This window comes from Rhinoraja longicauda, chromosome 1 (genome assembly GCF_053455715.1).
Source record: "Rhinoraja longicauda isolate Sanriku21f chromosome 1, sRhiLon1.1, whole genome shotgun sequence".
Lineage (NCBI taxonomy): Eukaryota > Metazoa > Chordata > Chondrichthyes > Rajiformes > Arhynchobatidae > Rhinoraja > Rhinoraja longicauda.
In genome coordinates, this window is record NC_135953.1 from 36,660,493 (window position 1) to 36,673,544 (window position 13,052).

Sequence of the window (13,052 nt, forward strand, 5' to 3'; positions counted from 1 at the left end):
GGATCACTCACCAAAATCCTATTCACCCATGATGATTGAAGCTCCAACCCTTCTCCCTACCCCAACACAAGCACGGTTCAGGCTATGATTACTCCCCCCCCAACCGTCCCACCCTCTACACAGCTGGCAAGGCATTGATCTATCCCTCCCCACCATACCCATTCACAAACAGGTTTTACCTCGCACTCTAACCCCTTCCCCAACCATATAAAATGCTCAGATTCAACTTCCTCCCCAGATCACCAGTCACAAGTCAGGCTCTGGCCTATCACTCCTTTCTAGCCAAAGGCAAACAAGTTGGAAGTTTTAAGCCATTCAACTCTCTACAAGATAAAGCCAGGGTAGCATTGAGGGAGACACTGAAAATCTCTCTGCACACAGGAGACAGATGTCCAACTGATGTTTTGTATTACTGTTCTTAGAAATGTGTTCCATGTGTCCCACAGCAGATTTTAGGTTTTTTTCAGCATAATGCATTTTTTATTAAATTCGGAGGCCTGTCCGTTATTCTCAACACCCGAAATACACACACGCACAGATGCACATGACTGTATTGCCCTCATTTAGCAAACACCATTGAAATAATAGTCCTTGTGAAATGATTGCAATTCTTTCTTTCATTGACCCTGCACTGTTGGCATCTCTCTCATTATTCTTGGAATATGGTTGTGATCACATGTCGAGGTCAAGGAGAATGAGGCACTCAGTGGAAATGATGCCAGCTGACACCATGATGAGAATAATAACCTTAGACTGCTCACACAGTGTGTTCATCTTGTATATTATTAACACTAATAAACGTCAGGCAATGATTTAAAACCTGCAGCCAAGTCTCAGTGTTTAGGAATTGATTATATGGAGAACAACAGCTTCTAAGTATCTAGTCAGAGTCATACAGCACGGAAGCAGGCCCTTCCGCCCAACTCGTCCATGCTGAGGCCAACTCGTCCAAGCCCCATCTAAGCTTAGTCCCATTTGCCTGTATTCGGCCCATATTCCTCAAGATCTTTCCTATCTATGGAGCTGCCCAAGTACCTTTTTAAATGTTGTTACAGTACCTGCTCTGGCAGTTTATTCCTTAAATATACCACCCTCTGAGTGAAGAACTTGCCCCTTTGGTTTCTATTAAAATCTTTCCCCTCTCACATTAAATCTATACCGTCTCGTTCTTGATTCCCCTACTCTGGGTAAAAGTTTCTATGCACTCACCCGATCAATTCCAGTATTCTCCCTATCAATTTCAATTCATTTGATTCCAAAGTTATGACTTCATCAGGACAGATATTGCTGTTAGTACACACAGATAATAACGATTTGCAAAATATCCAATTCAGAAAACAAGCTAATGCAATGAGTGGAACACTATCATCAGACCGGGAGCCCGAGGGAAGGGAGCGGGAAGCGAGCGTCCGGTCCGGTTAGCGGGCGGCGGCAGAGTCGGTCATGGAGTGGGCGCCGCCATCTTACCGCGGGCCTCTGGCGGCCGCCGCCTTCGCCCCGCCGCGCTGCCACAGCCGCCACCCCTCGTACAACGCGGGCAGGCAGGGCCAGGGACAGGACAACCCTGCCTCCCGGGGGCAGCACGGCCGGGTTGGAGGCGACTGGAGGCCGGGTCTCCCGGGCCGGGACAGAAGCCTCGCTGGCGCCCCGGAGAGACTCAAGCCGGCGGCCTGGGGCCCGTACCCGGGGCCTGAGGAGCAGCAGCAGCCAGCGGACGGAGCTCCCCGCCCGTAGGGCTGCGGACCACCACCCGGAGAGAACCGCCCCAGTCTCGACCGTCCCCCCACGCCGTGGGATCAGCCACAGGACTACCCCCGCCCCCACGATGTCTCCACTGTCTTGTGTGCATGCCACAAGTACAGTCGGCAAATCGTTGGTTCCAGCGGCTTGGGGCTTGTCTACCTAGCATGTGAAGCCTGGGTTCGGCAGATTGCGCGGAGGAAACCACCAGAAGGTTCAACGGGCAGAAAGACGATCCCAGCAAAGCGCCGTGGAGCGCAAACAGGGCAGAGTGAGAAACGTAGGACACTTCTGACCATCTCCTGCATCCTGACCTGTCCCCAGCCGTCTCGACTATGTCTTGCTGCTGGGGCCCGATAGGCCAGGACGAGAGAGCGAGGCCGACGATCTGCGCAACTCCCCCTCACTTAAATCCAAGTCAAGCGCAAGTCATGACTTCAACCTCGGCCAGCATACCGCGCGGGGCTGCCGGGGATCCCAATCAGTGGTCGAAATAATAAGATTGAAAGTGATGGTCATCTTCGAACCCGAAGGACGAACAACAACAACAACAACAACATCATCATCAGATACCTCATAATTGTTATATTTTCTATTTGTTTGCTTCTAGTTTCCAGCACTCTATTTTCTCATCTCACTTTATTTTGAAATTGATCCAGCAAATTTAGATGATGTCATGAGTACTGAAACAAACTCGTAATGGCTCTTATGAGTCACCTAAACTCCCAGATTAGATTACAATTTTGTAATATCTGTTAGGTTTCCATTATTCTTCTTATGAGACATCAGAACTTCGATATTGCATTACTGCTTTGGAATCACTCCCAGGTATCCATTATTCCAGTGTTTACTGATCCCGATTGAATAGTAATGCAGCTTATAAGTGCAGATGAACTGAAGTCATTACTCCAATTGTACACTGTCATCGGCACCAGGTTTTCATTGGGACAGAAGAGAATCTAAAATTATACCACTCAGCTCTTTAGGATTAAATCTATTAACAAACAATACCAGGGGCTTTTGTAAAATCCACTCAAACGGCCACATTAACTAAACTTCATGTGCACACGAACTCTAATTACACTACTGGCTAAATACCACACATGCAAATTGAAGTCAGGCTGTGATTTTTGCTCAGTCGTTCCAGCAGATTTTTCGGTAATGGGTCAGTTGTTGCACAGCTGAGGATAATGAAGCCCTAAGACTGCATCGGCTCTGCTGTAAATAGGCGTGTTTTCCATGAGAATGAATGTGAAGGCATCATAATAAAAATGCCCCATTCATTGGCACATACCAAACACAGTTTAATAGATTTTACAGCAAATTCCCAACATCCCAGGGTGCTTTGCAGTCGAGGGAGTATGGGGTTTAATAAAGTGTTGTCACTGCTGTGAAGAGGGAAATATGGCAACCAATTTGGACGTGGCAAGCTTCAACAGGCAAACAGCAAAATGATAATGACAAAATAATCTGCTGCACGATTATGGATTAAGGGAATCAATTTTGCATTTGACATGGGAATTAACTGTCCTCTTTTTCAAAATCATTGCATGAGACTTTAAACATCTATCTGAGAAGGCAGACAAGACCACAGATTAGCACAGAGTCATAGTGTCAGACAGCATGGAAACAAGCCCTTCAGCCCAACTTGTTCACACTGATCAATATGTCCTATTGACACTAGTCCCACCTCATCTCATTCAAATGACAGCATAACAGACAGTACAACAATCAATATTAGACTGAGAGTTCAGCCCAGTTTTTTCTGTCCATTTTCTTCACAGAGGGCCATGATTGCAACAAGTAAAATTGCTACCAATTAAGACTATATTCCTCCATCACTGAATATATGGATTTATGTATCTAATTAGAGTCTACATTATTTGAAGAAATGAAGTATTAATGATAATGGAGTAAAATCTCCATCCTTTAGTTAGTGATTAATTTTAGGTCAACATCCAATGTTCCTGAAAAGGTACAGCTTAACAACTAGAAGTTAACGTTTTGAACTAATTCAAATAGCCTATTTTCCCAAATCATTATTGTAAAGATAATTACAAGTCCAAAATCCACATTTCACAATCCCATATCTGCTGTAGAGAATTAGAGAAAATTCTAGGCCCCTACCTGCAGTCTTTGTGGAAAACGATTCATCGATGATTGTAGGAAGTCGGATTGCCATTTCAATAGACAATAGGTGCAGGAGGAGGCCATTCGGCCCTTCGAGCCAACACCACCATTCAATGCGATCATGGCTGATCATTCTCAATCAGTACCCCGTTCCTGCCTTCTCCCCATACCCCCTGACTCCGCTATCCTTAAGAGCTCTATCTAGCTCTCTCTTGAATACATTCAGAGAATTGGCCTCCACTGCCTTCTGAGGCAGAGAATTTCCTGCTGAAATCCAAGATAGACAGAGAATAGGATTTGTGAAGGGTGGCCTGAGAACAGACCTTTGATTTCATGTTAATCAAAATTCCTTGCAACTCTTTACAAGCTCCAATCAAAAAGCAGAGAACTATTGTTGGGAAAAAAGGGACTTTTTTTAAATTTTCTTGGTTGTTTGGTTATGGTAGCATGTTATGATTTGGCCTAAAATGGCAGACTGTCACCTTCAGGCTGGTGCTTTGTCAAACACAATGTTCAAAAGAGTCAATCAAAGTGTTGCACACCATTTTAATGTGTACATTTGGGAGATTTATGTACTGTTCAGCTTTTGTCTGTGTATGGAAACGTTTAAAAGTCTCAATCTGTACCTCAAAGAATCTTAATCTTACAAAGCAAATTTTTTTTTAAGTTGCAATTTATCTCGCAGTGAATATTTAAGCAAGCTACACAATGGATTCATGATTAAATAAGGTAAAGAAATCTGGAACAAAGAATCAGAATGCTGGAAGAACTCAACAAGTCAAATAGCATTGGTGGAGGTAAAGGGGGAAGTCAATATTTTGGGTCGAGATCCTGTATTGACTGAATTCCAGATTCCAGCATCTGCAGAAACAAGGAACTGCAGAAGCTGATTTACAACAAAAAAAAGACACAAAGTGCTGGAGTAACTAGGCAGGCCAGGCAACATCTCTGAAAAATATGGATTGGCGACGCTTTGGGTCAAGTCCTTTATTCTGAAGAAGCGTCCCAACCTGAAACATCAACTATCCATGTTCTCCAGATATGCTGCCTGACCCGCTGAGTTTCTCCAGCATTTGTGTCCTTTTTCGAGCATCTGCAGTCTTTTTTGTCTTCATGGATAAAGAGATGTTCCTGACTTACTGAGTATTTCCAGGATTTGCTGTTATAATTTCAGATTTCCAGTCCCTGAAAGTTTTTTTTTAATCTTCATTAAAAATATCTTGAACTTTGTCTGTCTGCTACTGCTTTTTAGGACCTTATTTCCTCTCATAGTCCTGAAGTATTCATGGAATATTCTTGAAATTCTTTCCTTAATGTGCCGACTCTGATGTCAGACCTATTGCCACAGTTGACAATAATTTGCATCAATCAATACGTCTTGTAACCTTCAACCTGTCTGGACCTAAACCCAGCTTCCAGAGTGTTCAGAACTGTGCACAAACACACTGTGTAGTTCATTTTCAACACCAACACATGTACAATGATTATGCATTTCTGAAAGCGCAGCTTAATTACTGCCTTGTTAGAAAATGTAGAAGTCCTGATTTATCGTAACCTATGATATTTTTAATGCAGAGATTGACAGGTTTTTGATTAGGAAGAGTGTCAAAGGTTACAGAGACAAGGCTGTAGAATGGGGTTGAGAGGGTAAACTAGATCAGCCATGATTGAATGGCGTTGGAGACTCGATAGGCTAAATGGCCTACTTCTCTTATGTCTTGTGGTGGTATGGTTGGATAATTAAGGTAAGTTCATGTGAAGCCCAAGTGTCAAGGCTTCCAAATTTGCTTTTTTTCTCCACCATTCCCATTGCTGTTAGTTACTTTCCCTCCTGATCGCTTACCTGCTTTCTGGCATTTACAGTTTTGATCCCAAGGCATTTGCAGTTCTCATCTCAGGCAATCTCTCATAGGCCCTCAGGCAACACAACTGCAAAATGGCCATCAGGAGAAACCAGGAGATAACTGGATTTATTTGCATCATTTTCTGTTTTTCCACAAGTCATTGATATGGCTCTGCTTGATCATTCTCTGGCTTGATAGTGGCCAACTAATAACTATTGGACAGTCCACAAGTTCAAATCCTACCCTACTGTTCTTGGTTCAAAGGATACCTTAAATCAAATTGACTAAGCCTGACATGGGCCATTTGGGCTATTATGCCATCACATGGGCAGCCCAGAAATAGATCCACCCATATAACAGTTAAGAAAATGTTGACAGTCAAATAAGCCAGCTTAGCCAGTTGTCAAATCAGTCAACACTATGAATGCCATTGAATGTCCTAACATGAGCAATGCCTTTATCATATATCATATCATATATCTACAGCCGGAAACAGGCCTTTTCGGCCCTCCAAGTCCGTGCCGCCCAGTGATCCCCGTACATTAACACTATCCTACACCCACTAGGGACAATTTTTACATTTACCCAGCCAATTAACCTACATACCTGTACGTCTTTATGTTGCTGACAGAGCTCTAAGACCATGTTCAGAACTTCAGAGATTGTCTGTGAGTTCCAAACTTCCTGTCATTTACTGTTCGCCATGGAAATGCTAGCATTTTACATTGGCTTCTGCTCCAGCAGGCATAACACAGCCATAACAAGATTAGCTCATGGTTTAATGGAAGAAAATGAACAGGCTGTAATATGAGTAGTGTCGGAAGGAACTGCAGATGCTGGTTTAATCCAAAGACAGACACAAAAAGCTGGAGTAACTCAGCGGGTTAGAAGCATCTCTGGAGAAAAGGAATAGGTGACATTTTGGGTCAAGACCCTTCTTCAGACTGAGAGTCAGGGAAAAGGGAAACAAGAGATATAGATGGTGATATAGAGAGATATCGAACCAATGAATGAAAGATATGCAAAAAAGTAACGATGATAAAGGAAACAGGCCATTGTTAGTTGTGGGCTAGGAAAAAACAAATTATAGACAATGCGAATCAACGAGATGACTTTGTAACATGAACAAGCTATTTTCACATGTCCAATAATTCCCTACTTGGAAATCATTCACTGATTGCTTGCTAGATGTACTTATCAATGGGTTTCTGAGGCAAACAATGACATCCAGGTATGGAGTACCCTTAAAGTGATGGGAAAAGTCCCCAAGCCACTTTATAGAAACCTTATCAAACAAATGTAACATCTGGTTGTGTACTTTCATATAAAAATAAAGAAAGCTAGAATACTTTTTTCAAGTGATAAGAAGCAACTAAATTTTGGTGTTCAGAGGATTGCTTGCCATTACTTCACAAGTCACATCAAGCAAACATAAAGGTGAAGCAAGCAATCGGGAAGAGCAAATGGTAGTCTTCCCAGTCAATGGGTTGGAATACCAAACAAGGACCTCTGACTAAGATTGCACTTGGTTTTGGAGTACACTTGGAATGCTCTGTCCAGTTTTCATCTCCATGCCTGTAAATTTGTTTCATTCGTTAAATTGAATCCAAAATTATAGACAATAGACAATAGGTGCAGGAGGAAGCCATTCGGCCCTTCGAGCCAGCACCGCCATTCAATGTGATCATGGCTGATCATTCTCAATCAGTACCCCGTTCCTGCCTTCTCCCCATAACCCCTGACTCCGCTATCCTTAAGAGCTCTATCTTGCTCTCTCTTGAATGCATTCAGAGAATTGGCCTCCACTGCCTTCTGAGGCAGAGAATTCCACAGATTCACAACTCTCTGACTGAAAAAGTTCTTCCTCATCTCAGTTCTAAATGGCCTACCCCTTATTCTTAAATTGTGGCCCCTTGTTCTGGACTCCCCCAACATTGGGAACATGTTTCCTGCCTCTAACATGTCCAACCCCTTAATCTTATACGTTTCGATAAGATCCCCTCTCATCCTTCTAAATTCCAGTATATACAAGCCTAGTCGCTCCAGTCTTTCAACATATGACAGTCCCGCCATTCCGGGAATTAACCTAGTAAACCTACGCTGCATGCCCTTAATAGCAAGAATATCCTTCCTCAAATTTGGAGACCAAAACTGCACACAGTACTCCAGGTGCGGTCTCACTGGAGTTAATCCCAGAAATCCACTCAATTGAGTGGATTTCTGGGATTAATATACTCGATGCCAACAGATTGCTTTTCCCAGAACAGGGTCACAGTCTGAGACCATTAAAGACTGAGAAAAAGATACATTTCTTTACACAGAAGATTGTGAGTTGTTGGAAACTTTATAACAGAGAGCTGCAAATGCTCACTGAATAAATCCAAGACTGGACATCAGTCAAAGCATCAACCCTAATTGAAATGAATGTCAGAGCATGTTAAGGGATTATGTGGCCTTCTGTTTCTATTTAGTATGTACTTCCATTAAATTGAGAGCAAAGCCACACAATGGGAAATTAGGGCACATCATCCAAATGGACTATCAGTGAGGTTGGTGTCTTAAAACAAAGAAATGTGGAGAAAATCTTAGGAGAGAGTCCTAGCGTTTGCGGCAAATGCTGGAGATAGAAAAAATCAGAAATGTGCAAGGAATTGGACCTGCACAAGTACTTTGATGGGATTTAGAGGCTGGAGGAAGTTCTAAAGATAAACTGCATTTGAAATACTTATAATAGAGTCATAGGTAGTGTAAGAAAAATAACTGCAGATGCTGGTACAAATCCAAGGTATTTATTCACAAAATACTGAAGTAACTCAACAGGTCAGGCAGCATCTCAGGAGAGAAGGAATGGGCGACGTTTCGGGTCGAGACCTTTCTTCAGACTGATACATCCCTCCAAACTTGTCCTATAATAATGGTCATAGAGTGATACAGTGTGGAAACAGGCCCTTTGGCCAACTTGCCAACATGTCCCAGCTTCACAAGTCCCACCTGCCTGTGCTTGGTCTACATCCCTCCAAACTTGTCCTATCCATGTAGATAAGTTTCAAGCTGAAATGTTGCTTAAAAAGGGTGGCATGGGTGGTAGATTCATCAGATTTGAATGAGTTAGGACATGGGCAGAAGTGTTGAGGATACAGTTCAGAAAACTCTAAGTTTAGGTGTCCCTCTGTTTGGTTTTTTGAGGGACCAGAAGCAGCTTCAGTGCACCCTGATTTATCCATTGTACCTCCTGTTCCTGGTTGCCATCTGGTGGTTCTAATGGAGAGTGCACATTTTGTGACTCTGGGATTAGCATTGACGACACCACTATTCAGCCTTGTGAACAATAGCCTCCTGACGCGATATTAAAAGTAGAAAGAAATGGGAGAAAAGTGAAAATAAACTAAACACATCAAAACTAAATAATGATTATAGTGCAGAGATAGGAAGCAACTATGATCAAATGTGAAAGATCATCCATGTAATGTTCACATTTATCAATGTTTTGAACAGCTTGCAGCATTCAAAGGGTTAAGTAAGTAAACTTTGTTAATAAAGTTCTGTGCAAGTGGCTATGTTCTTTGATAGTTTTGCTTAAACAGGATTCATTCTGTTTAATTAATATATCGAGCTGTGTTGTCTTTTATTATGAATGTGGCTCCAGCCTAATCCATCTTCATACGACAGAACGATATTAGTGAGAAGAATGCGTTCTTCTATCTATTATTTCTTTCTTTCACATTAATTACTTTAATCTGCTAATATTTTTATAAAGGGGATTAGCTTTGTGTTTCCGAGACAGATAATGCAACTGTGAGCAGTTGAAAGTTGTTTGAGGATGTGCTGTAAAAAGAACTGGTGGGGACAGCTATGTTTGTTTCTCTCCTAAAAAGATGCCGAAGCTAAGGCAATTAACAATTTAAATACTATATGTCAAAACATTTGCTAGATAAATGTAACTATAAACCAAATGCTATTAGACTAAGGCACAAAAAGAAAGCTGAGACACAAAATGCTGCAGTAACTCACCATGTCAGGCAGCATCCCTGGAGAACATAGATAGGGTTCATGAACATTCGGGAGGGTCCCAACCCAAAACATGACCTATTAATGTTCTCCAGGGATGCTGCCTGACATGCTGAGTTACTGCAGCATTTGGTGTCTGTCCTTGGTAAACCAGCATCTGCAGTTCCACGTTTCCACAAGTAAATAAAGCTGTCTTGCAGACAGAAGGAAAAAAGAGTAACAATAAAGATCCTATCCAAGATCCCAGGGATCAATCTCGTGAATCTACGCTGCACTGCCTCAATTACAAGTTTGTCCTTCCTCAAATTAGGAGACCAAAACTGTACACAATACTCCAGATGTGGTCTTACCAGAGCCCTATAGAACTGCAAAAGAACCTCTTTACTCCTATACTGAAATCCTCTTGTTATGAAGGCCAACATTCCATTAGCTTTCTTCACTGCCTGCTGTAGCTGCACACCAACTTTCAGTGACTGGTGTACAAGGACACCCAGGTCTCGCTGCACCTCCCCCTTACCTAACCTAACACCATTGAGATAATAATCTGCCTCCCTGTTTTTGCCACCAAAGTGGATAACCTCACATTTATCTGTATTATACTGCATCTGCCACGCATCTGCCCTCACTCAACTTGTCCAGGTCAATAGACAACAGACAATAGGTGCAGGAGGAGGCCATTCGGCCCTTCGAGCCAGCACCGCCATTTAATGTGATCATGGCTGATCATTCTCAATCAGTACCCCGTTCATGCCTTCTCCCCAAACCCCCTGACTCCGCTATCCTTAAGAGCTCTATCCAGCTCTCTCTTGAATGCATTCAGAGAATTGGCCTCCAATGCCTTCTGAGGCAGAGAATTCCACAGATTCACAACTCTCTGACTGAAAAAGTTTTTCCTCATCTCAGTTCTAACTGGCCTACCCCTTATTCTTAAACTGTGGCCCCTTGTTCTGGACTCCCCCAACATTGGGAACATGTTTCCTGCCTCTAACGTGTCCAACGATTCTTCACTGCCTGCTGTACCTGCATGCTTCCTTTCATTGACTGGTGCACTAGGACACCCAGATCTCGTTGTACGTCCCCTGTTCCTAACTTGACACCATTCAGATAATACTCTGCCTTCCTATTCTTACCACCAAAGTGGATAACCTCACACTTATCCACATTAAACTGCATCTGCCATGCATCCGCCCACTCACACAACCTGTCCAAGTCACCCTGCAACCTCATAGCATCTTCCTCGCAGTTCACACTACCACCCAGCTTTGTATCATCTGCAAATTTGATAATGGTACTTTTAATCCCTTCATCCAAGTTATTAATGTATATTGTAAATAGCTGCTGTCCCAGCACTGAGCCTTGCGGTACCCTACCCTACTAGTTACTGCCTGCCATTCTGAAAGGGACCCATTTACCCCCACTCTTTGCTTTCTGTCTGTCAACCAATTTTCTATCCATGTCAGTACCCTACCTCCAATACCATGTGCTCTAATTTTGCCCACTAATCTCCTATATGGAACCTTGTCAAAGGCTTTCTGAAAGTCAAGGTCCACCGGTGGCCCCCACATCCACCGGCTCTCCCCTGTCAATTTTCCTGGTTACATCCTCAAAGAATTCCAGAAGATTAGTCAAGCATGATTTCCCCTTCGTAAATCCATGCTGACTCGGAACAATCCTGTTACCTACTATCCAAATGCTCCGCAATTTCGTCTTTTATGATTGACTCCAGCAGTCAGAATACATTTGGATTTAGTGAATGAGAACTTTGTACCATTGTGTGTCCAAAATAAGTAAAGCAGACGGAACACAACGCCAGAGCTCATAATGGATATTTTGCAGTTGATGATCATATATCTGTATGAGATGCCATACATGATTATTGGGAGGAACCATTGATTGCACTAGATGATCATAGAGTTACAACATTTAAGGAGACCATTCAACCCATCAAGTCTGTGTCTTCCACCTTCCATCATTAGATCACTAGTCTTGCAGGTGACAGTTTTTCAATTTCACATAGTTGTGCTTTTGAAAATGATAACATTTGGTGCGTCTGCCAACTTTTCAGACCCCAACTATCTCCTGGATATAAATATTTTCCTGTCTTTTAATCTTTCTGTTTTCTTAAATCTGCGCTCTCTCATTTTGACACCTTTGTGAAGAAAGTAAGTCCTTCCTGTCATAATTTGATCTCTCGACTGAGTTTCCCCTCAACCTCCCCTGCTCCAAAGAAAATGAACCCACTCTGTCTATTCTTTTCTCATAACTAACATTTTCCAATCCTGCCATCAACCTCATAAGTCTTCTCTTGTCCCTCTCCAGTCCTTTGATAGTCAATGATCAAGTATCGTCGATTCTTCATTGACATCATGTGTCACAGTCATCAGTAATTCACAGGAAGGCTTACCAAAAGCACAGACGTAGTGAAGGAATCCACACATTGAAAAGAGATGTTACCTTTTTCTCCTCACCTTCCAGCGGAAACTGAGCCGTGACCTTTACAATGAACAATGAAACCACCAGATAGGTTTTGTAGATGTGGAAGTTTTAATTACATAGTTTTGATGTAACATTGTATTTTGGCTGCATGTAATGTATGCAAATCCTCATGCAAATGAAGGTAGAAGGAGTTTAATGTCCCAAAGGTGATGTTCGAGAGGCTTTATGAGTTTTTAATTGTTCAACTCCCACTATCGGTTGAAAAATGGCACAAAAAAGTTAAATAGGTTTGAGCAGTAAACGTAGCAAAATAACTGTTGAAATGTGAGTGTTACTTAATATCTGTACGTGCACAACAGTGCTATGTTTATGATGATAAACATCTCCTTCTTGAACGTAGCACTTTAACCAAATTTTGGTCATCGATCTTTATATTGGCTTATGTGGTTTGGTGTCAAGTTTTATTTAAGTATTGCTCCTGTGATCATAAGATCATGTGATAGGAGCTGAATTAGGCCAATTGGTCCATCAAGTCTACTCCGCCATTCATGGCTGATCTATCTCTCCCTCCTAACCCCATTCTCCTGCTTTCTCCCCATAACCTAGATAGTTCCATCAATGTTCATACTGTTAGGTTATAAGGATGTAAGCTACTCTTATATCTATTCTGCACTAAATATAAGTTAGATTTAGCTCTTAGGGCTATGTGACTCAAGGGATATGGGGGAAGAAGCCAGAACGTGGTACTGCTTTTGGATGATCAGCCATGATCACGTTGAATGGCGGTGCTGGTTCGAAGGGCTGAATGGCCTATTCCTGCACCTATTTTCCATCTTTCTATGTTCAACCTCTGACACCCGTCAGAGATAACCGTGAGATAAAACATCCTGAGAT

The 13,052-nt window shown here is 42.4% G+C and overlaps 1 protein-coding gene across 7 annotated transcripts in view; it reads left to right on the top strand.

The window, feature by feature from the left end:
* celf4 (CUGBP, Elav-like family member 4) overlaps positions 1-13,052 on the top strand; it is a 1,071,661-nt gene that overhangs the window by 1,002,850 nt on the left and 55,759 nt on the right. The window lies entirely within an intron of this gene.